Source organism: Herpailurus yagouaroundi, unplaced genomic scaffold (genome assembly GCF_014898765.1).
Source record: "Herpailurus yagouaroundi ecotype Mexico unplaced genomic scaffold, PumYag 188, whole genome shotgun sequence".
Taxonomy (NCBI): domain Eukaryota; kingdom Metazoa; phylum Chordata; class Mammalia; order Carnivora; family Felidae; genus Herpailurus; species Herpailurus yagouaroundi.
Window position 1 is genome coordinate 12,852,503 of NW_024412419.1, and position 23,287 is coordinate 12,875,789.

Sequence of the window (23,287 nt, forward strand, 5' to 3'; positions counted from 1 at the left end):
ATAGTGGACGGGGTGAGTCACAGAGGTCTCAGTGTTTGCATCTAGAGAAAGGACATCTTCACAGGCTGTGGTGAGGATTTGCAAGACCCTTTGAAGGTTGATCTCACTGATTTGACCTCGGATGACCATTTCTTCTATGGGAGCTGCCTGCCACATCCCCCAGTGAGATGTAGCTTATCACGCTATTCGAGAGGCATCTGTCAAGCGGGTGCTGTGGCTTAGCCACTGCTCTCTGTGAAAAGCTTCCTATAAGCATGTTTTCTTCCCCAAGCAGACGTTTGTGAAGAGACTTGCCATTTCCAAACTCAGAAACATGATTAGGGGCTTTGGGGTCTGATTAGAGTCAGGAATGAATTGGGCTGGAGAAGCAAGTTCCTTGGAAGCCACACTTAGATAATCACACATAAGATGGATCCCACATTGCTGCACATGCTCTCTTCTACTTGTGGGGGGTCTTTACCATGGAAGGGGGCGATTAGTTCTATGGAAAATAAGGAAGTAGAGCAGAAACCCAAAGCAGGACGTTCACTGCCCTGCCACCTGCACACACACGTGCGCACACACACACACACACACAAGCTGCAGCCACCAGGCCTCCCAGAGACCAGCCGCCGATTGGATTTCTCTCATAGATGCAGGACTTATCAAGGAAATGAATTAACATCAAAATGAAATGGTATAAATTCCAGTTTTCACTGTGGTAGAAATCAGGGGGGCAAGGCATTCTTGCATCCGAAAGTCACATTTCAATAGAACTTGCAGACGTTCCCCAGGGACACGGGGAAATAAGAACACATCCATGAGAACAAACATTCTTTTCGTTTGTCGCCAGCACGAGGGCACCTTTATGACCAGTAGCAAAAATCACACGACTTCTGTCCGGCATCTATCAGCCTCCAAGTTCATTAGCTCACTTCTTCTTGGCTTGTATATTTATTTGACAAAAAGCTAAGGTCTGAAGGATGTATCCTGGGCCGGTGCAAAGGGTGTGGGACTTGGGTCGGAGGTTTTGACCTCAACTAAAACCGTCTTGAATGGGCACCTCTGCTCTTTAAGCGTCAGTTTCCTTGTCTCATACAATGAAGCATAAAAAATTGCCGCGTCCACCCCACAGGCCTGCCGAAGTCGAAATGAGCACCTGTGATGAGACTTTGTGCAGTGTCTGATAGGTAATAGGCCCTCCTCAAAATATGCTGACTCTGAATCGAATGCCACGCTGTTACATGAATCCTCGCCTCTCAAAGTGTCTGTATGATTGGAAAGGAAGATGGAATCCATTCACCTCTGACTCCAATATAAGGTAGAGACTAGTTAGAGCTCTAAGATGTCACAGAAAGAATGCTCTGGAAGGTCAAACAAAGCAGATGTTGTTTACAGCCAGGGACATCAGAGAACGCTTCCTGGAAGAACGGACACTTGATGTAGCCGCATGCCACGGTTTATTTTAAAGGTTATGGATGATTATTCATTTATACTTTAAGACACAGAAAAGTCCAAGCCATTATGCTTGCTAATTTGGAGGGGATAGGAGAAGAAAGAGAACATGACAAAGACCTTGTCCCTAGGTCGTTTATAACCTAGTCGGGAAGAGGTCATGTGTGTATACACATGTGCACACACATACACAAGTCCTTTGTCTCTGACAATTTGTGACAAATGATTAGGAACAGTTCAGAAGTTTGGAGCCATGCAGTGCAAGCAGCAGTGTGTAGGGAGGTCTCAAGGAGTAACCAGCTAACTCTGGCTTTTCCCCTCTCTGGGCATCAGTATCCCCATCTGTAAAAACAGACGGCTTGGTCTAATTCAGACTTTTCTCCACCATGTGGCAAAGATGGGCTAATGTATGCCCACAGCCGTGGGAGACAGCTGGTGAGCTCCAGGTGGCCAACACCCCCACCCCAGGCCACTCTCCTGTGGCCACAAGCAGCTTCATCCATTTCCTCTGTGTGCTCTACAAATGGTACCATGTTCCGTGTGACCATGACATGGACCATTTTAGAAAATCCTTATTCCAGATGACCTCAGAGAATCTTGACTGTCTGATCAACCTAGCAAGCGGAGCTTGAATATTTTCCCGAAAATGCAGGACCCCAGAAGTGGCTAAAAGCAGTCTTAGGAATCGAGAGAAACTGATCCGTGCAAGGGGGGCCCGGCCCCGGCAAGTGAGGCCAGGCCTCCCTGCAAGACCAAAGAAGGCACGTCCACTACTGAAGCCTCCTCACTGCAGCTTTCAAGTTTCTTTATTTGTATTTATATTTATCAAAATGGCCTCTGTGATGGCTGGTACCATGTGTCAACTTGGCGGGACATGGGGTGCCCAAATACCTGGTTAAACGTTATTCTGAGTATATCTTTGAGGACATCTCTGCATGAGACGAACATGTGAATCGGTCAGCTGAGCAAAGCAAATGTGGGTGGGCCTCATCCAATCCCTTAAAGGCCTGAATAGAACACAGGGCAGGGTAAGATAGAACTTGTACTCTCCAACGGTCTTTGAGCTAGCACCTGGGTCTCCTGCTTTCCAGAAGCTCCATCATCTCTCCTGGTTCTCAGGTCTTTGTACTTGGACTAGAACCACACCATCAGCTCTGCGGGGTTTCCAGCTTGCCCAGTGCAGACCTTGGACTTCTTGGGTATGCATGTGTACCTTCTGTTGGGCCTGTTTCTCTGGAAACGCACTAATCCATACCAGGTGACAGGGGAGGTGTGAATTTGCTCAAGCTATGAAACCACATCTGATATAATCTCCCATCCAAAAGATGCATTACAGCCATTAACTCAGTTCATGCAAGTTAGAGAGGAGAAATTGAGCCTTCCTGTATCATCAGGGTTGATATGAAGCAGAAACGCTTAAATACAGTCAATGGAACAACATGGGTCTGAACTGGGCAAACCCAGGTATATGTGGATTTTGTTACAGCACCGTACTGTAAGTGTATTTTCTCAATAGCATCTTCTTTTCTCTAGCTCACCCTGTTGGAAGAATATGATATATAAAGCATAACATACAAAATATGCGTTGACTGCTTGTGTTATTGGTAGGGCTTCCAGTCAATGGTAAGCTATCTGTAGTTAAGTTTTGGGGGAGTCTAAAGTTATACAGGGACACAAACTCCTCAGGGGGTGGGGGTTTCTAACTCCCACTTTGTTTAAGGGTCAATTTTAATTAAGAGAGGTCTAACTTTGAAGCGAGCCGGGGGTGCCTGGGTGGCTCAGTGGGTTGAGCTCAGACTTCAGCTCAGCTCAGGATCTCACGGTTTGTGAGTTTGAGCCTTGCATCCGGCTCGCCGCTGACAGCTCAGAGCCCGCTTCGGGTCCTCTGTCCCCCTCTCTCTCTGCCTGTCTCCTGCTCATGCTGTCTCTCCAAAATGAAGAAAACATTTAAAAAAAATATTTTTAATTTATTTTTTTAAATAAATTTTGAAATCCAAAGGACTTATGAGCGACCTGACTGCAGACCAGCACCTCAGCTTTCTCAGCTGTTACAGCTTCTCTTGCAGAGTTATTACAATAATCTTTTTAATAAAATTAGACCCGGCTCAGAGCTGAGTGCACAACGGGTGCTCAGTAAATGTTGGTTTCCGTTCTCCCGGTTACAAACCCATTCCACAAGGCCCTACAGGTCCTGCTCGACTTCCACCTCCCCCCTCGACCACTCCTGCTTCATTTAGTCCCCCCACATCCTGCCCGCCTTCTCCTCCTGTCTCTGAATCGGTAAAATGTCCTCTCACTGTCTTTTCCTTCTGCCTGGTCCAGTCCACCTCTCCCTGCAAACGCTGACAAGGCTCATCTCCCCCTCCTTTCGGGAGCCGGCTCATCAGACCGCCTTCTCCGAATCACCCATATAGAAGGCAACCTCGTTCACTCCCCCCCCCCCCCCGACCACCCAGCTCCATTTCTTCCCGTAGCGCTCACCACAGCCTACCATAGTGCGCATGTGTCGGGGTGTGGGTGTGTGCGTGCGTAATAGACAAAACCTGGGGTTTCATTGTCTTCAGCGGCAGGGAGATAATAGGTGCTCGGTAAATATTTTCCGACAGAATTAGGGAATAAATGAATGAACGAACCTGGCTCGGTCAGCACGGTCCTGTTGCCAATGCACGCGAGCAGAAGTACAAAGAGAAAACATCCAGTCTCGGGGAGAGGCTGAGGACAGGGTGCTCATGGGAAGAGCTCACCCACCAGGGAGCCCAGGCTCCATCACCCCGAGTTCTTCTCCCTCCCCCACCACCGCAGCGTTGCAGAGAAGGCCCTCTGCACAGGTGACCGCCTCTCCTAATCGCCAAAACCACCCTCACATACACGCTTTAAGCCACACCGTAAAGGTTTTTATAAACACAAATCCTCGCTCACTTTGGCCCAAGCAGCTAGGGCCGAAGTGCCCGCGGAAAGCTCGAGGTGATCCTCACGCAGCCGACGGCGGGGCCGAGGGCACACACTCCAGATCAGATCGGCTTCCGGGATCTGGCCGGAAGTCGTGGCCCCTCCATTCATCAGCTATTGTAACCGGAGCCCAACTGCTCACCCGAGCCCCTGGACTTCAGTTCCCTCTTCCATAAAACGGGCATAAATAATAAGGTATAATTTCCACAGCTGCTGTGAAGAGTAAGGGAGACAGCGTAGGGGGGAACCAACCTGAAAATCAGGGCTGTGACCCTTGCACGACACACATCGGAGCTGCACGCAGAAATGTCCTACCCCACTCATGCTCACGGAAGGGAAAAATGATCGCATTGTAACTAAGGCCTCTATTTTCCCGTTACTCCTAAAACACAGCCTTCTAAACGAGCTGTTTTCTCTGGCTAATACCTGTGAATCCTGGTGACCAAAGGGTTACATATTGAAACGGATTCCGAAATTTCTGGACCCTCAGGATGAAATCGTTTAAATTCAACATGTTAGCGACAGGTGGATCTCAATTACAGAATAAAAAGCAGGAGGACACTGCATTTTTTTCAAGTTTCGTAATACAGTTCACGCTGGCCTCTTAGAACATTGTCTACTCAAGGGGCGCCTGGGTGGCTCAGTCGGTTAAGCGGCCGACTTCGGCTCGGGTCATGATCTCGAGGTTTGTGAGTTCGAGCCCCGTGTCGGGCTCTGTGCTGACAGCTCGGAGCCTGGAGCCCGCTTCGGATTCTGTGTCTCCTTCTCTCTCTGTCCCTCCCCCACTTGTGCTCTCTCTCTCTATCAAAAATAAATAAATTTCAAGAACATTGTCTACTCAGGGTCTTAGGGGGAAAGATGATGATGGTTTGCAATCTCCTGTGTGTGGGATGTGGCTCCTACTGTGTGGGCCACTGGGATAAGGAGCACCTGCCTGCCTTTATATGGAGCCCCCTCACCTGAAACGGGCTCTGAGCATTTCTCCAGCTGCATTTCACACCTAGAGGCCCCACGCCTTCCACCAACAAGCAGGCACTGCTTGACCCAGACCCGAGACAAAGATGAACAGTGTCCCTGTGGAAGTTCCTTGTGCCTCAAATGAACATTGTTTCGGAAAGCTCTCGGCCCAAGTCACCTTCACAGCAATTTGAGGCCCACAGCCCGAACTGACCAGAAGTCCTGCCCAAACAGGAAGCCTAGAGGGTCTCCCTGACTACCCAGGCTCAGGTACAACAGTGGTGAAGGCCCCAGACCTGAAGAATTTTCCAGTCTCTGCACCGTGTCACGAGATTGTTCAAGACAGGAGCGTGGCCACATCTGAGGCAGGACCCTCCCTTCCTCACCGCCCATCTCAGTCCCTCTGTCCACGGGGTCCCACATCCCAGCCTCAATCCAAGACCTCGTTTCTGCTTTTGCTCTCCCTTTGGGGCCGAGACTGGACAGAGCTACTCATTAAAATGGATCATGAATGTCCTGTACTCACTATTGACAAGCATGGCTCCAAACCCTTCACATATATCACCCCATTAGCTCCGCCCAGCACCCCAGGAGGAAGATGCTATTATTATCCTTACTTTGCAGATGTGAACCATAAGACACAGAGAGGTTGAGTAACCAGCCCAAGCTCACACAGCTGGTGAATAAAGCAAGTGGTTCATGCCCTCTGCACAGCCTCTTGCCCTGCCCTCACATCTCGGGGTCTTCATTTTCTTCTCTATATTTAGGAGACTACCAGCAAGCTAGGGTAAGGACAACAACAAAGATAGGAATAATCACATGTGCTTTGGAAAGCCCCAAAGACACCACAGTGGTCAACAGCACTATTATTACTGTCCCTGACAAGGACAGTAGGTCAACAGTGCTGGGGACCCTGAGTTATGTGTGCCCGAGAGTTCTCCGATGTAATGGCATGAGTTCCAACCTAAAGGAGTAAAAGGGTTCAGAGATGTGATTATGCTTGCATTTAAGAAATACACTGATAAACCTGTTTATCTAGTGCACAGTTACAATCCGTGCTTTGCCAGATTTTCTCATCTTAAACAGACTGTGGAAACTTTAATTATATTTGGCTTTTGAGTTCCCAGAGAATTAGAGCAGCTGTGACCTCACGCAGTTATGCAGAACACCCGGTCTGTACTGGTTACCTATTATTTTCTGGGCAAGGTGTGAGGTTTTACCCCGAGCACATGGGGGTAAACGATATGAAATTTCTTCCACCCTGGAGCTGCTATCTCCTGGTGCAACTGAATGTTGGCTAAGTCGTGGTATTTCAGTTCACTAAAATATCAACAGGAAATAGAAGCTCAATCCTATTTTCCTAAGAATCTGACATTCCCATGTTGTTTAATAGGTTTACGAGGCATGGGTTAGGCGGCATGATCTTCTCAACTGTAAAAAGATTATATTGCCTTTCTGGTTGCCGTGTGACTTGCGTGTACTAGTCCCCTCCCACGGGAGGGAGGCACAGTTGACAGAGAACTTGGCCACTCACCCTGTTTAGCAAAGGGAATGTAAGCGGAATAAAGCAGAAGCTTCAAGAAGCATGTCAAGCTTCTGCCACCTTTTGCTCACTGTCTTCCCCGTGATGACCATGACGCATCCCCAGAAGTGCCTGCCCTGTCGGTCCAGGTGGCAGACAGAGAAATGTCGAGCAATGCCACGGAACCAGCCTGCAGCCCCTGACGTGTGGCACAAGAGAGAGGCTTGTTGCTACCAACCACTGAAATGTTAGGACTGTTTCTTACCGCCACAAACCTGGCTGATACACCACATTATGGCGTATAAAATCATGTCACATTCACCGGTATTAGGTTGAGGACAGCAAAAGGAATTATGCCCATTTTGTGGATGAGGGCCCCAAGACCTAAGCACGGTTAAGTGATGGGGGAGAATCAAAGAGTGGAGAGAGGAAAATAATGGACACAAAGCCAGAGGCATTATTCTAGCCCAGTGGGATTAAAAACAAGGCTGACACATCATTAGGGTAAAAATCTCTTTCACCAACTACACGTTGATTAAAAGACCAACAAACCACGCAGGTTTCCCTGGTCTCCGGGCCATTTCCTGGCATCAGGGATGATCTAGCCGAAGAGCAAGAGACAGGCAGTGCGAGAAATATGGAACCCGAGGGCGGAGCTCTCATCTGCTTGAACTGAGCGGGGGCTAGGCTCAGCTCTTCTGCTCCATGGCTGAGGGGCACCACTGAAACTTTTCGGGGTCAATAGCTATTCTTCTCCGGCCATGGCAAGGCTTCGTGAGCTTCCAGAGTGGCCTCGCAGCAGCTACATGTCACGTAGCCCCAGGATGCCCATCACATGCCTGAAGCCAGCACTGGGAACAGTGTGTCATTTCACCAGGAAATCGGGCCAGAAAGACACCCTGACCTTAACACCTGGTCAGGGAGGTAGTAACTCAGGACAGAGGCTCACGGGATCTGTTTGGAGTGACTAATTCAATTTTCTTGTTCCTATTGTTTTAAACCCAAACCTATTGTTCTTTGTCTTTGCTTTATTCTCTCCTTTCCCTCTTATTTTCACTTTTTAAAAAAGCTCCTTTCAACGGGAGTGAGTGAGTCACCCTAATTATTGATTTAGACACATTTCGGGCCGCCTTTACACGCGCCATCCCGGCGTACTGACATATATGGAAAGTATTCTTTAACAGCTAATCTCTTCACCAGAAAGCTCAGTTTCCAACAGCTATATTTGGGGGTCTGAGAGGGCTGGCACCCTGCATGTCGCTTTTCATTCACACTGTTGGTTTCCTACCCTTGACCCAAGCGAGGCTGACTTCTGACACGTCCCTCCGCGCTCTCTGCCCACAGATGCGATTTTCACACAGCACCCAAGGCTTTTCATATCCTGAGCGACATTCTGGCCTTTTTTTTCTTTGGCGTCATATGCACCAAAAATATAACCAGCCCCATAGCATTTAGGTGCACATATACGTGTGCCTGTTTAAAAAAAAAAGTTTTGCGTTGAGTTGCAGAAACCAGACACTGATATAATGTCAGGAAAAGCCATTCCGGACGCCGGGAGAAAGCCCACATGGGCAGCCGGAGACATACCAGGAGAGGCAAAGCTTCTAACGATTGAGTTGTGAGCAAACTTTAGATTTCATCCAAACCTCTCACCGGGTACCACCTTGCTAATGGAGGTCGCTTACCAGGCATGTCAGGAACACTTTGAAATTTGTAGAGAGCTTTTTAACTTCATTTCAAAGTGTGTTATGTTCATAATAACCCCAAGAGGGAGCATTACCAGGACAGAAGGTCAACTCCACCGACGAGAGCCTGGCAAGGTTGTGACTTGTTTTAAACAGGTCATTGGTGTGTACAGAACTAACTCCCCATTCTTTCAATGTCACATACTGTGAATTTTTATTCCCCTACTTTTATTTTTTTTAAGTTTTTAAAAAATGCTTATTTGAGAGAGAGAGAGAGAGAGAGAGAGAGAGAGAGAGAGCAAGCAGGGGAGGGGAAGAGAGAGAGGAGGACAGATGATCCGAACGAAGTGGGCTCCACGCTGACAGAGGCAAGCCTGATGTGGGGCTCAAACCCACGAATGGTGAGATTGTGACCTGAGCCAAATTCAAACGCTCAACCAGCTGGGCCACCCAGGGGCCCCATTCCCCACCTTTAAACATTTGCAACATGCATCTGAAGCCAGGACATTCAAGTGATCTCTTCTCAAACGCCCTGAATAAAGCTCTTCTAGAAGTCCCCGTAGAATGCAGGCTCTATGAGGGCCAGGCTGATCTATCTACACAAGCACCCAGCACAGTGTTTGTCCACAGTCCATTCTCAAAAAAACAAAAACAAAACAAAACAAAAACAAACCAAAACCAAAACCAAACCAAACAAAAAAACATTGTCGAACAATTGCAAGACAAACTAGTCTTTCTCCGACTTTTCTTGTTTTTAAGCAAACCCGCCACCTGACAGGCCGGCTATGAAGGAATTACTGTCCTTCCCAACTCTCATTAAAGAACGTTCTGCAGCTCACAGCTATGTCAATGGCATACACACGTTGGCACACACATACATGTGGTTGAAAATCCAATTTCATCACTGCCTTGTTGACATCCCCCAATGGCTACCCACGGAGTTTAGGACGTCTGGTTTCAATCCCACTGCCCCAGACCCCCTTACTCTGACCCTACTCGGCCACTTTTACCAAGTGCTATGATTGGGCCAAGTTGCTGTAAGTCTCCTTTGCCCTGAAGATGCAGGGTTGCAACCGGGAGCAGTTTCTGAAGGCAGGAGCAGACAGCCATGGGCAGCCCCTCATGCTGGCAGTCACTGGAGGCCCCGTGCTTCTGCCTGGCCCTCTTCCCTTAGCCCATATGCACCTCACATGTTCTTTCCCCACCTCAGAAGCAGCCCAAGCCTTTCAGAGACCGGTGTTCCACTCTGTGAGGGGAAACTCCCTACCGGGGAAAACGCTCTTTTCTCTCCAGAAAGGTCTCCAGAGTTGAGGCTTGCCCGGTCCCCGCCCCAGCAATCCTCTAAGAGAGCAAAGTGGTGAGCGGAAAGTCCTGGCAGGTCTACTGACACGCTTTGAGGGTTTCTTAAGGCTCCTGTTCTAGCCGGTGGTCACTTTTTGTAAACATCAGTCCCTAGCAGGGAACTGGGCCATCCTGCTAATCCCTGGGGATTTCTGGTGAGGCCCTCTTCCTCCTGACTCCAGTGAACCCCCTCCTCCCTGCAACTTTCACTTCCAGCTTTTTCCTGGCACCTTACTGTCTCCCTAGCAAGCCCATCCGTTTGATGGCTGTCCAAAAAGGAACTGCCTAATTGGAGTTTAGAAGCGGCATTCCTTCAAAATAACCTTTTTTTTTTTTTTAATCAAAAGGATCACAAATAATCTTTAATTAGAACACTTGGCCTTAAAAAAAGAAGAAAAGGAGCAGTGTTATAAACGTTGCCCTCTTCCTCTCCCCTGGGCCTGTGCTGAGGGCTCGGGACGTGAAGACTGTGGATAAGCGGCCTTCCCTCCAGGGTGCACAGGCCAGTGTGGGGACAGGTCAGGGGAAGAGGTGTTCATAAAAATACCGTGAAGGCTCGCGGTCAGAGGGAACATCAGGCGAGCACTGAAATCACAGGCCAGCTCCAGGCTGTCTCCCCAACCTCTCTGCCGGCCACTACCCGCCTGTCACTCTGCTACAGACCCCGGTCTTCTTGTGACTCCTTCAACGGGCTGGGCACGACTACCCTGCTCACTCTCTTCCTGGAGCATGCTTTCTCTAGAAAGCTACGTGGTTCATTCTCTCACTTCCTACAGACCCTCCCTCATCTCACCCTTCGTGAGGACTTCCCTGACCCCCCCAAGTCCAAGCAGCAACTCTTCCCCTAAATTCCCCCACTCTCTCCTCACTCTGTATACCATTTCTACTCCATTTCTCTTCATGGAATATATGACATCTAACATAATCACTTTACTTGTTGACGTGCTTATGGCCCACCTTTCCCCAATAGAATAAAGCTTCATGGGGCAAATTTTGACTGCTTCACTGTGAATCTCCAAAAATTGACACAGAGGAGAGGTCACCAACTCCCTGTGAGTGCCCGATAAATGTTCATTGAATAAGCAGATGGATGGATGGATGGACGGATGATGGACGGATGATGGGTGGATGGATGATGGATGGATGATGGACGGATGATGGGTGGATGGATGATGGATGGATGGATGGACTTGGTGGGGAGTTGGGGGATGTATCCAGAAAAGGGTACTAAATCTTAAAGGACCTTTTAGGTTAACACAAAGCATTTAGAAAAGAGAATGCCTAGCCCACGCGTGATCTTGGGTAAATCATATTACCACTTTCTCCTCTGTAACATGGAGCTAATGCATTATACTGGCAAGTCTATGATGAGCAATGAAACTAAAACAGTTCAGACTAACTAAAATGAGCTGAGGATGGCACAGGCTAATGCAACATGGGAAGAGACAAGAGGAACCATGCCTTTCTCCACAACCACCAAATCAAGTTCTAACCACAGCAGACAGAGACTGAAGAAGCCAGGGACAATGAGGGTGAGAGCTAGGTGGGTCGGCTGAACTTGATCCTGTGGTTCAACAAGGGGTACTTTGGTCCTAGGCCAAAAGCAAAGCCCCCAGCACGCTATAGAACTATATTCTAAATTGTTAATTCAAAAAGCAAATCACTTTTCATATGCTACTTGCCTTTATGCAAATAATTGCATCTCTCTGAGCCTTCGTTCCGCCATAAAATGAAGCCCACATCTTCTCCTACTAAGCGACATGTAAAAGTTTCTAGAACAGTGTCTGCCACTTTGAAAGTGCACAGTAAAAGTTCTCTGTATGGAAATACAGTATTTGCATGCAGTTTACATTAAAGTAGGGAGAGCCATGGGACTCCTTTCTGGAAAAAGGCAAAGAACTCCAACCGAGGGTATTTTCTGGGGCTTAAGTAGAGTCATGGCAGGGGAAAAAACTGTATTTTCTTAAAAAAATAAGATTGTGGCCAGGAAGCAGTGTGAAAACTATGTGGTGTGGGAAAGTGTAGGACTTTGAGAGCCAGGCAGATTTGAGCCAAAATCCTGGTGCCCCATTTTCAATCCTGTGTCTTAAAGTGAGTTTTTAAAACTCTTTTGTTGGGGCGCCTGGGTGGCTCAGTTGGTTAAGAGTCCAGCTTCAGCTCATGTCATGACCTCACGGTTTATGGTTTATGGGTTTGAGCCCCGCTTCAGGCTCTGTGCTGACAGCCTGGAGCCTGCTTCAGATCCTGTGTCTCCCTCTCTCTCTGCCCCCTCCCACTTGTGCTCTGTCTCTCTGTCTCTCAAAAATGAATAAACGTTAAAGGAAAAAAAACCCCTCTCTTGACTTGATTGTCTTTATTTTCAAAAGAGAAATAGGGGCACCTCCGTGGCTCAGTTGGTTAAGCGTCTGACTCTTAATTTTGGCTCAGGTCACGATCTCTGAAGTTTATGAGTTCAAGCCCCATGGAAACAGCACAGAGCCTGCTTTGCCTAGGATTCTCTCTCTCCCTCTCTCTCTCTCTCTCTGCACCCCTCCCCAAATAAACACATAAACGTAAAAAGAGAGAGAAAGAGAAATAAATATATCTACCTTGCAAGGTTGTCTATAAGGTGAAAAATGTATATAAACAGATGAACAAAATAGAATTAATAGGTGCAAAATGCATGCTGAAAAGCATAATTAATTTCTACTAATATAAATGAAAATTTGAGTGTACTTTGAACAATGAGGGGCCATGTCGGTCCTGGGTAACCTGTAAATCACTAGGCAGAAAAAATAATTCATGTTGCATAGACCATGAAATATCAAACATACCATAGCTATTTTTGTTTATATGAGCTACTCAAAGTATTTCCTGAGGTTGAGGCTGAACAGATAAGTTTATACAAGCCACAACCTTACTAGCAGGTTACCCAGTGAACAGTGTAAAAGGGAACCAGGGGGTGGAGTCTTGACACAGTGTTTCAAAGGAGGAAAAAATAAGAGATGTGCACATAGCACTCCATTCATCGGGCACGCGCTTACACAACCCTCTCCCTCTCCCAGAGGCAGCCTTGAGCCCTGGAATCCAGAGCCAGGCTTCCCTCATCGACCCAGACCCAGGATTCGCTTTACACTTCATCCAGTGAAACCCACTCTTTAAAGAGGGACTGGAATCCAGGGGGAAACTCAGTTCCCCAGAGACTCCCCAGGCAGTGCTCCCTCCACATCCCGCTAGGTCTCCCTGCTCCTTGGAAGCGTAGGAAGCAAAACTGAGCAAGGATTCCTAGCTCCCTTCCTAGCTCCTAGCTCTTTCTCTGCCCTCACCTCCAGGCTCCCAATGCTGCTTTCCTTCAACAAGGGGACCAGAAAACCATGTTTCCTGGGCAGAGACAGCTGCCACAGTGTCTCTTCGGGGTTTCTCTTTCTCCTTCTCTTCTCTTTCTCTTTCATAACCTTTTCCTACATCCCCCAACCAGTTAGTAAATAAAACTGAATATTTTCCTACTCCCTTTATTTTTTTCAAACCTATATTAGGCTTTTCTTCCATTTATTTTTAAAGTAGTATGCTCAAATGATTTGAGTGTTTTCAAATATGTCCAGAGTAAGATTTGACAGGGTCCTGTGTTTCCAAAGCAAAAGAGTTAGACATTTCTCCCTAAAAAAATGTGATCTGGTTGCTTCCTGCCAGGGAACCTCGGAATTGCCTATCTCAGTGGTGGTCCCCGGTCCTTGAAACACAAAAGGCCCCCTAGCCCCGTGGGAGCCCCTCAGCGGTCAGTTCCTTAGTGAGCTACACAAAAACCAGGGTTCAAGATGAGGGGGAGCCTTGCTCAGAGAGCACCTGGCAAGGCTCTGGCCTTGGTAACACCTCCCTGAAGTTGAAGGGACTCCCCATCTTGCACATGCACACACACACACACACATACACACACACACACAGGAGTCCAGGCTTCTCGAATTTACGAGGACCAGCCAACCCCAGGAAGCACCCTGGGGAACTTCAGGACCAGGGTGCCCCGGTGCTGACCATGTTCACCACTCCCCAGTGGCTCCCACAGTCTGCAAACTGAAGGGCCTCAGGATCCTAAAACTCAAGGTCACTTCTCCGTTGTGGAAACCCCCCATCCACAGTCAGGCCCCTGGTTCCTATCATGAAATACTGCCAAGTGAGAATCCCCTGGATGATCAGGGTGGGTGCTCAGATAGGAGCAGAGCGACCGATTTCTTATACGTCGTGAGATCCAGGAGGACATGCGAAACTTTCAACCTGGCAAAAGCCAGAGGTATGATACATCAACTGTAAACTTAAAGGGCAAAGAAATAGAGAAGGAGAGAGAGAATAAGGTTGGTCCCCAAAGCCCTGTACCTCCATGTTCTATAATCCATATTTAGCCCACAAAGGTGCACAGTATTTCAGTTCCTTGGGTAGACCTCCCCTGGTTCCGTGCTCTACAACAGGGAATTTTCACTCTCCTTCCCGACACCGCTTCAAGAATGCCTAGCCATGACCTTCACTACAACCCCAGTCACGAGAGAAGCTGCTGGGATGGCCACCTCCAGCAGGGCATCAGTCACCTGCCATGCATGCTCAAGCATTGAGTGAGCCCTCGCTGGGCATCAGTGCAGGTGGATCCCACACAAACCAGCCCCCCACCCCCAAACCGGAGGATCAGAGTTGTGAGAAGTAAAGGAACAGCCGGAGGAAACTGACGCACGGGGCAGGGAAGCCTCTTGCCTCCCCCTGGCCTGCACGGAGGCCCTACGGAGGACTGAAGCTGCAAGAACACAGCCAGCAAGCCGCTCAGCGCTTTTCACTCTGATGGGGGTCCCCACCTCCACCCTAGCCACTCACAGTGGGGGAAGAAAGACTTAATTTACTTAGAAACAGAGTTCCTGGTGCCCAGAGAAGGGAAGCAACATGCCCAAGCTGACTCAACAAGTCAAAAGCAGACCCAAGATAAGAAGCGAGACCTTCTCACGCTCTGGTTACCGCTTTCACTTCCTCATGCTCCCTGGCCAGGCCCCGGTTCCCTCTCATATGGCTAAAATGATGAGTAAGATTTAAAAACTCCCTTCTACCTTCCTCCAACGGCCAATGATGAAACTTGCCTAGAAGCCACACTAGTCCAAAAATTCCCAGTTTATTTTTAGTCCTATGGAATTTTTTTAAAAACTTACTTCGTCCCATTGAAACGCTGGAACCTATTCTTCAAAATTGTTGTTGTTATTGCTGCTGCTGTTGTTTTGTGTTTGTGCCAAGAATGGTCATTTATTTCCTATTACAGTCGACCCTTGAAAAACATGGTCCACTGACCCACAGATTTTTTCAATAGATGCAAGACAGTAGCGTAAATCTATTTTCTCTTCCTTATGATTTTTCTTAACATTTTCCTTTCTGTATTCCTTCCTGTATTATATAGGAATACAGTATATAATACATGTCACGTACAAAATACGCATTAAGGCTTTTGATGAGCACCAGATGAGCCGTGTCACCGAAGCATCTAGTATCAAAGGCAGGACACTTGAGGGGCGCCTGGGTGGCTCAGTCAGTTAAGTGTCCAACTTGATTTCGGCTCGGGTCATGATCTCACGGTTCACGAGATGGAGCCCCACATCGGGCTCTGCAGGGACAGTGAAGAGCCTGCTTGGGATTCTCTCTCATCCTCTGTCCTCTGTCCCTCCCCGTCCCTCGCTCGTTCTCTCTCTCTCTCTCTCTCTTCAGGGAAGCTATGTGTTCTTTTGGGTTTATGAATAAGAGGTCCACAAACCCTTCTTTGATATTCTTTCCTTAGATGTACTTCTAAATTCAGAACCTTTCAGATTTTAGAACAATAATACAGTGCATGTACTATGTTATGTATACCCTGGCCGGCTCCCGGACACTCATCCTTCTGATGAAAAACTTATTCACCTAGAGTGGTATAAATGAAACCCATGAAGAGTCTCATGTACAATCAGGCCACCTTTTGACTTCAAATGAGTTATGAAAAACAACACTTTAACTTTTCAGAGCATTTTGGATTTTGGACTTGCAAATAAGGGAATGTCAATCTTGCAACCTTATTCATTACATCTGAAGGTACCCAAGGGCCCAGATTTGAAACCTCAACACTTCAGAAAGAAAACACACCTATGCACACTTACAAGATAAGGAAAAGACTAAGGGTGGGGAGACAGATTATAGATTAAGTGCAACACTTGTAATGCTCCAGCAAACAATACAGCCAGGTTCGATTCAAGTATAATATGAAGACTCACAGCTAGAAATATAAGCTCAGAGGAGTGGATCTGGGGGCTTTGTCGAGGGGAAATTCAGGAATGTGTCCATCAGAGAAAAGACAAGCCCCGTGTCACTTTCTACCTCACACAACAAATAAAGAGGAGCCTAAAAGCAGGAGCGAAAAATTTTTCAAATTTTCTTCAAAGACCAGGCAAAAAAAGGAGGCTGACACATGGCTAATTAATTTCTTCTTTCCAATATTCCTGTGACACAAATATCATTAACTTCAGTTCGTAAATTACAAAATTTAGCAAGTCTAAGGAATCTGCCTAGAGGAAGAGCCAGGATTTCAACCCAGGTTTGTTTGTTTCCAGGTGAACACTTGCCCTGTAGCCCCAGGGATATTCACACAGAACTTCTATGTGTACATTTCACCCCTAGACATCTCAGAGAGTTACAGTCTGCTTGTAGCTTTCACAAGGCTGAATTCTGGTCCCAGCCTTGGAAAAGTCTCTGATATGGGTTCCCTATGTATCTATCATCTATCTATGTCTTTCTCTTGACCTCAGTGTTTGTAAAATAGAGGAAGTAGACCAAAGGTGTCATTCTTGTTTTGACGACATGTGAATCTGTCATTCTGCAAGCTCAGTCCACGGTTTTCTTGTGCTCCCATGACCTCCAGCTGTCTCAGGGAGAAGTCTGAAAAATAAGTTATACACAACCTGCCTCAATTGGGTGGGCTCCACAGCTCAGCAAGGCCATATGCTGCACACACCAGAGGCTCAGCTCATTACTGCTGGATGGCATTCTCTGATGAAGTGGGCTAAGCAAAGGACACCCTCCAAGGACGTCAGTCCAATGCCGAGATGCTGGTCACAGGGAAGCACTGAAAACACAGCTATATTTTCTTTCCTTTCTTCTTCTTTGTTTTTTTTTTTTTTTTTTTTTTTTTTTTTGCCAATTTCAAGGTGTGGAGGGAGGCCCATCTAGCTCTTTGGGATGAGGATTTTCCCCAAGACACATCTTTTTAATTCCACACTCCTCACATATGCACGGTTCTCATTTCTCCCACGGGTGGTGGAGAGAGCCCAGGCTTTGCAGGCACACAGATGTGGCTTTAGGCGCCAGCCCGCAACCTTCCTGAATAAAATGGCATTCTGCAAGTTCCTTAGCACCTCTCCATTTCAATTTCTCCACCCAGAATGGGGCTATCTGTTTCCAAAGCTCATCAAAAGATTTGACTAAAAGTGACAATAAGTGCTCATGATTCCTGCTGACAATATTTACATGGTTCAGAAGCTGCCACGGCCCACGTGTTACTGAAGGGACCACAAGACTCAGAAGATGAGAATTTAGGCTGCTAGGGAGTGGGCAGCGTGGGTGAAAGACCCCGGGTCTTCTCTGACTCCCTGTTAGTTCGCCCCCTGGCCCCAGCATGCTGCCACCCTATTCTAGGCTACTGGGACCCAGCCCCATGGTTGCCCCTGGAAGGGCCTATGTTTGGTCAGTGGGAAGGACAGAACTTGATGGAGCGTTGACGAAGTTGTGTGTTTCCCTCTGTTCCTCACCATCCTAAAATGATTGTGTATTTTCATTTATTCTAAGGCCTGGGAATCATCGAACCAAATTATTTTTTGAAAAACGTTAACTTAAGACAACTGCAGTAACCAAGGCATCTGTGAAGCCAAGCCCTCCATACCCATGTCAGCAGAGACCCTGGAATGTGGGAGGAAGCTGGTGACTCTGCTCCCCACCTCTGCTGAGTATTTGCAACCCTTTTGTCTCTCCCTGTCATCACTGGCTTTGACTTATTTCCCTGATGCTCGATCAGAACGTGGTTCCCTTTCTGTGAGGGAGAGCAAGGTTTCTTTGCTCCTTGAGAGGATTATTTGAAAACACACCAGCTCTGCCTCGGCAGCCTTGCTGACTAAGGCTGCCAGCCTTGCTTCCTTCCTCATCACTCAGGAAAAGGAGCCCAGGGGCTTATTATGATCATTAAGCTAGATGTGGAAGGGTCCTTTTAAGTCATCAAATCCAACCTTCCCATGTCACCAAGAGAGAAACCGACCCGGGCAGCGAGGAGCAGAGCTGAGAGCCACGCCCGGGTCATCAGCTGTCTACGCCACGTGCTTCCCTATCCCAAGCCTCTCAACCTGCAACATGTCAGGTGTATTTCAGATGCTCCGCAAACAATACCATGTGGACAGAAATGGACTGCCTTGCAGCAAGAGTCAAAACAATTATATTTCCCTCTTTCTCTGGCACACGAATGCCAAGCTGCGTTTAGCAATGTGTCTCCTGCTCTGCTTCCCCACGGAGTGAGAGCCAGCTGCGGGCAGGGATGATGCCACACTGATCACTACGTGCCATCTCTGGCAGCAGAGGGCAAGGGCCTGCCCTGTACGTATCTGTTAAATAAGTGAATGAGTGATCTCATCTTTACGCTTGATCCCTCATAAAACTGCAATTAAATGCTTTGGGGGCACACCATTTCCCCGGTTTCATTTTAGAGATCTAATTATCTACACCATACAGAATTTTTATTGGAGAGTGAAGTCATTAAATAAGCAGACACCAGACTCTGGCCCTGAGATAATTGCCAATAGAGCACATCTGTCCGCAGCGCTAAGCTGGACCAGGTAAACACATTGCTGGGGAACACGGCACCATTTTCACACCTGATTCGCTGGGACAATGGGTTCTCAGGCCAGGGAAATCGGGCTTCTGAATTCCTGAGAAAGGCTAGCGGTGAGTAATTCCACAATTGCTTCTCAATACTTTCCTACTCCTAGAGGTGGGTTCTAATGACAGTTATAAAATCAGTCCCATTTATTTCAGTGACAAACCGGTAATCCGTTCATGTGCAGAGGACGCTCCTTTCAGCATCATCGAACACTTCCTCTTAACTTGGACATGTCAGATCCCTCTTCCATTCATCACCTCCCAGAATGAAGCCTCGGCCAGCTGCAGAGAGCTCCATTAATGCTACACTGAGAGCAAAACTCTAATAAAGTCTCTAAATATTTACTATGAGTCTAAGTTACCGACCAGGTCCTCCCTGTTAAAATCTGCCCTTGTTCTCCAAACACAATTACTTTAGGTCACTGACACACCAGCCAACGAAATGACAAGACTGTATACCAACGCACAAACAGCGAGCAAGCAGGACCCAGTTTTAAATTCCGGCTGATGGGCTCTGTGTTGTTACCTTGCCCCTCCCGGTTTCCTTAACTGTGAAAAGGGGCCGATAATACTAATGTCACAAAATTCTGGGGAGGATTTGAGAAAATGTATATGTGGTAACTTTAAAAAAAAAAGGAAGCTACACATGCCCAGAATAAAAAGCATGAAGCATTCATTTGCAAGTATCCTTTGACAAAGGAGCCAAGAAACACAAGAGGGAAAAATGGTCTCTTCAATAAAAGGTGCTGGGAAAACTGGACCCCTTTCTTACACCATACACACATATAAGCACAAAATGGATTAAAACCTTGAAAATAAAACCTGAATCCATAAAACTCCTAGAAAATACAGGCCATAAGCTCTCTGACACTGGTCATGGCAATGAATTTTTGGATTTGACACCAAAATCAAAGGCAACAAAGAAAAAATCAACACGTGGGACTTTATCAAATCAAAGTACACTCACAGATAGTAGCTTATCCTTGAAACTCAGAGTGTTCTTTGCCATTTCAAATAGGTTCCCCCCTGAGAAAACAAAAGTGTTGGGGATTTGCATAGAGTCCCCGTGTGGTAAAGGATCATTTCTCTGGTGAGAGATAACTCAACGATTAACCAGCAGTTGAGGGTCCCGAGCATGGGCAATTTGCAACCTTCCCAGATAATGAGTGGATCTCCAAAGGCCAGAATTAGTGCAAAGAGCTCCCCACCTCTGCTAAGAGGACCCAGAGGCCTAGTACCGGAGAACTCTTTCCTAATCAATCAGACTAACTACTGGCAAGTGCACTATGAGGTGGGCACCATGCCAGACCCCATAAAGACATTAAGATCGTTTACATCTCAGAAGGCAAGTAGCGTTATTGCCATTTTACAGATACAAGAACTGAGGCTCGGTGTGGTTATCTAGTCCAGGATCCTACAGCTACAGAGTTTGGAGTCATAGCTGACTCCAAAATCCACTTCTTTCCAATCACCACGCTGCCCTGTGAGGGAATTCACACAGCCTCTGAGAAAGGATTTTAACCAGGATGAAAATAGGAGCCAAGCACACGATGCCCGATTCAGCCTTAACCGTGACCTAGTCAAATTGTCATCTCCGGGCCCTGCATCACCGTGACTTTGTCACACCACCTCTCTGACTGTATCCTAAGGATCTCTTTCCATGTCTGACTACATTCTTTGAAAAAAGGAATAACGCGCATGTTTTTTGAAATCCCCAGTTCCCACAATATTTGGTGCCGAGTAGATGCTCAATGAATGTCAAGTAGGTGAACTAAGTGAATGCAACATCAAGGGCAGACAAGATGGCTTTAAGGAATGCCTCTAACCCTGACATTTCACGGCTTCATTCTTTCTAGATCAGTTCTAATCTCTGGGCAGTAGTTCGGGGTCTCCAACACTGAGATTTCCCAACCGGATGAGGACATTCAGGTGCTTCAAGCTATCGACTGTTCAAAGCACCCCCTATAGGCTACTCCACGCCATCCTTCAAGAGCAAGCTAACATAGATAGACACGTAAACCCCATTTTAAAGACTTGAAACTGAGGCCCATAGGAGTGACGGACGCCCCCAGGGCCAACATTCGACAATGAGGCTGCTGATTCCCTAGTCTTCTCATGTTACCATTTGCTTCTTCAGAGTATTATTAATAAGCCTGGAGCATAGGCAAAGTGAAGGGAGAAAGGGGAGGGGGTGAGAAAGGAAGGGAAAATAAAAGGGAAGAGAGGAAGAGACAGGGCAGCTTCTCTGGAGAGTGTCACTGACAGCTGGCAGTCGGTGACCCTATGGCCCTGGAGAACTCTGAACTCCTCACCCAGGGCTGGCTGGGGTGGGGAGCGTGGGTTTACTTGGCTCTCCGTGCCCCTGACTTACCCAGTTGCAACTAGGCTCTGAGAGCAAAAGCAAACCGAATGCTTCTTGGTCTGAGTCAAAAACAGGAAGTCACAAGTGGCTTCTCTCCCCTCTCAACTTGGGTCTCCAACAGTTGGGGTCAAGGGTGCACCAAAGGACCTGACAGGGAGCTCCCTGGCAGCTCGCCTCTGTGGGAGTCCGCAGCACCTCTAGAACGTGGGGGTTGGGTTGCTCTGCTGCCCCGGGGAGTTGGGGGTTGGGGAGCAGGACCAGGAAGCCCACAGGGTGGGAAGGCAGGGAGATGGGCTTCACGACGCCAGCTCCGTCCCTGAGTGCTAAAACCAGTGTGACCTGAGGGCAACAGCTCACTGGAGCTTAGTTTCGTCATCTGCAAAGTGGGGACAGCCCCTACGGCACGGGGCTGTCGTGAACAGCAGCAGTGAGCCCCTGACCATACACGGAGTCCAGTATTAGCACCGAGGCAGTCTGCCACCCCCTGTGTGCTGCCCGCTTCCCAGAGACACAGACGGGAGGGGGTGTGGACGGGTGGGTCCTCACCTCTCTCCCCTCACAGGAGCCCAGGGCCAGAAGGAGGTGAAGGTCTGCCAGCCCCCAGCCTGGGCCCAGTGCCCATGTTTATGACTGTTGATTTCAGACCAAGTAGAAAGGAGAAATTAGAGCCATAAAAGACAGGACAACAGACCAATAAAAACCAGCTCCCAGAAGAGTCAGAAGGAGGAAGAGAGGCAAAACTGTCACCATAGCAACACAAGACAGTCAGAAGCACGCAGGGAAAACAGCCCCTGTTCTGCCTCCTCTCTTCACAGCAAAGCCAGCCTGGGACCCCATTCGGAGCTCAAGGGAAAGCCAAGGACCCACCCTAAAGCCTGAGCCCCCAGGCCCAGATGCCCGGCCTGACCTGGCTGGCTGCCATCCTCCTCCTGCTGGCCCTCGTGCAGCACGGGGTCCCAGCCCTTCACAGTCCCAGCCCAGCTTGCTGTGCCCTGGGGACTCAATGATATGCAGATGGCACAGGCCCTATCCAGAGGGATGGTGATGGGGAAAGATCGGAGGAGAAGTTTCCAACAGAGTAAGGCAGGAGGCCCACAGAGCTGTGGGGGCTACTAAGGCCCCAAACACTTGCCCCATTACTCTGCCCCAAGTCCTTGGGGAGCAAGCAGGGAAGCCAGCACATGGGTGAAGAGATCAAGCCCGGAACAGTGGCCTGTCAGCGGCTGGGGGAATTTGGAGGATCTGGGGGTGGGGTCAGCAAATACCTCTAGAGGTCTTAAATGACAAAGGTCTTGGTTCTGGTCTCTGGGGACACTGGCCAGCAAGTCAGAACAGCTTGGAGAAGGACCTAGGAACCCACTGGCCCATTTTGACAGAGGCTTCTTGGTCCTTCAGCTGGCAGGCAAGACAGGTGTCTCCACCGAACAGCATGGCTGGCCTGGGACCAGCCTTTTGGGAAGTGGGTCAAATTGTTCTCAAAGCTCAGGATCTGTAAAGTCCCTCTTGCCAGCCTGGGATTCTGAGGAGAAGGAAGTGATCTAGAGAGGAGGCCTGGGTCCTAGGCACAGCAGTGTGCTGGCTGGCTAAGAACATCTGGGGCAGGTGGCGGCAGAAAGGTCCAGGTATGCAGGCACTGGGGAAGCGGTCATCCTTGCCTCTCAGGCTGTAGAGAAAGATGGGGAGCCCGGGCCTCTGGTGGTGGGAAGAGGGAAGCAGAAGGATGGGGTCTCCTGGAAGAATGGCTCTGGAGCTGATGATACCTGGCTGGGGGCCGGGGATTGAGCGGTTGAGGGGTGAGGGGGTGATCTAGAACACAAGCAGGAGGCAGTCCCGGAGAGCAGGGCAACGGGCGCACAGACGGACATCTGGACGGCGATCGCAGGAGAAGGGCTGAAGGACTGGGTTCTCGGCTCTCCCTCCCTCCCTCCCCTGAAGGCTGCAGGGGCATCGGGGGCCGGGGAAGGATGGCAGGGTTCTCCCGGCGCCTCCCGAACCCCCTTCCCCGCCGACCCCCACCCGTGCTCCCCGCCGCGTCCCCGCCGCGCTCACCCGGGCTCGCCGCCGCCCTGCTTGGCCGCGCGTCCGCCGCTGCCCCAGCCGCCGCCGCTGTGGACGCCTCTCCCGCGGCCGCCGCAGCCTGCGAGACGGCCC

At 48.6% G+C, this 23,287-nt stretch overlaps 1 protein-coding gene across 3 annotated transcripts in view; it reads right to left on the bottom strand.

The window, feature by feature from the left end:
- Nucleotides 1-23,251, bottom strand: part of CYRIA (CYFIP related Rac1 interactor A) — a 108,139-nt gene extending 84,888 nt beyond the window's left edge. For 2 of the 3 annotated variants that reach the window (XM_040496121.1, XM_040496119.1), the window contains exon 1: nt 23,186-23,251. The gene's annotated coding sequence lies outside the window, so the exon portion shown is untranslated. The remainder of the gene's footprint in view (nt 1-23,185) is intronic. The other variant, XM_040496120.1, reaches the window with a different exon arrangement.
- Between the last annotated feature and the right edge of the window lie 36 nt (nt 23,252-23,287).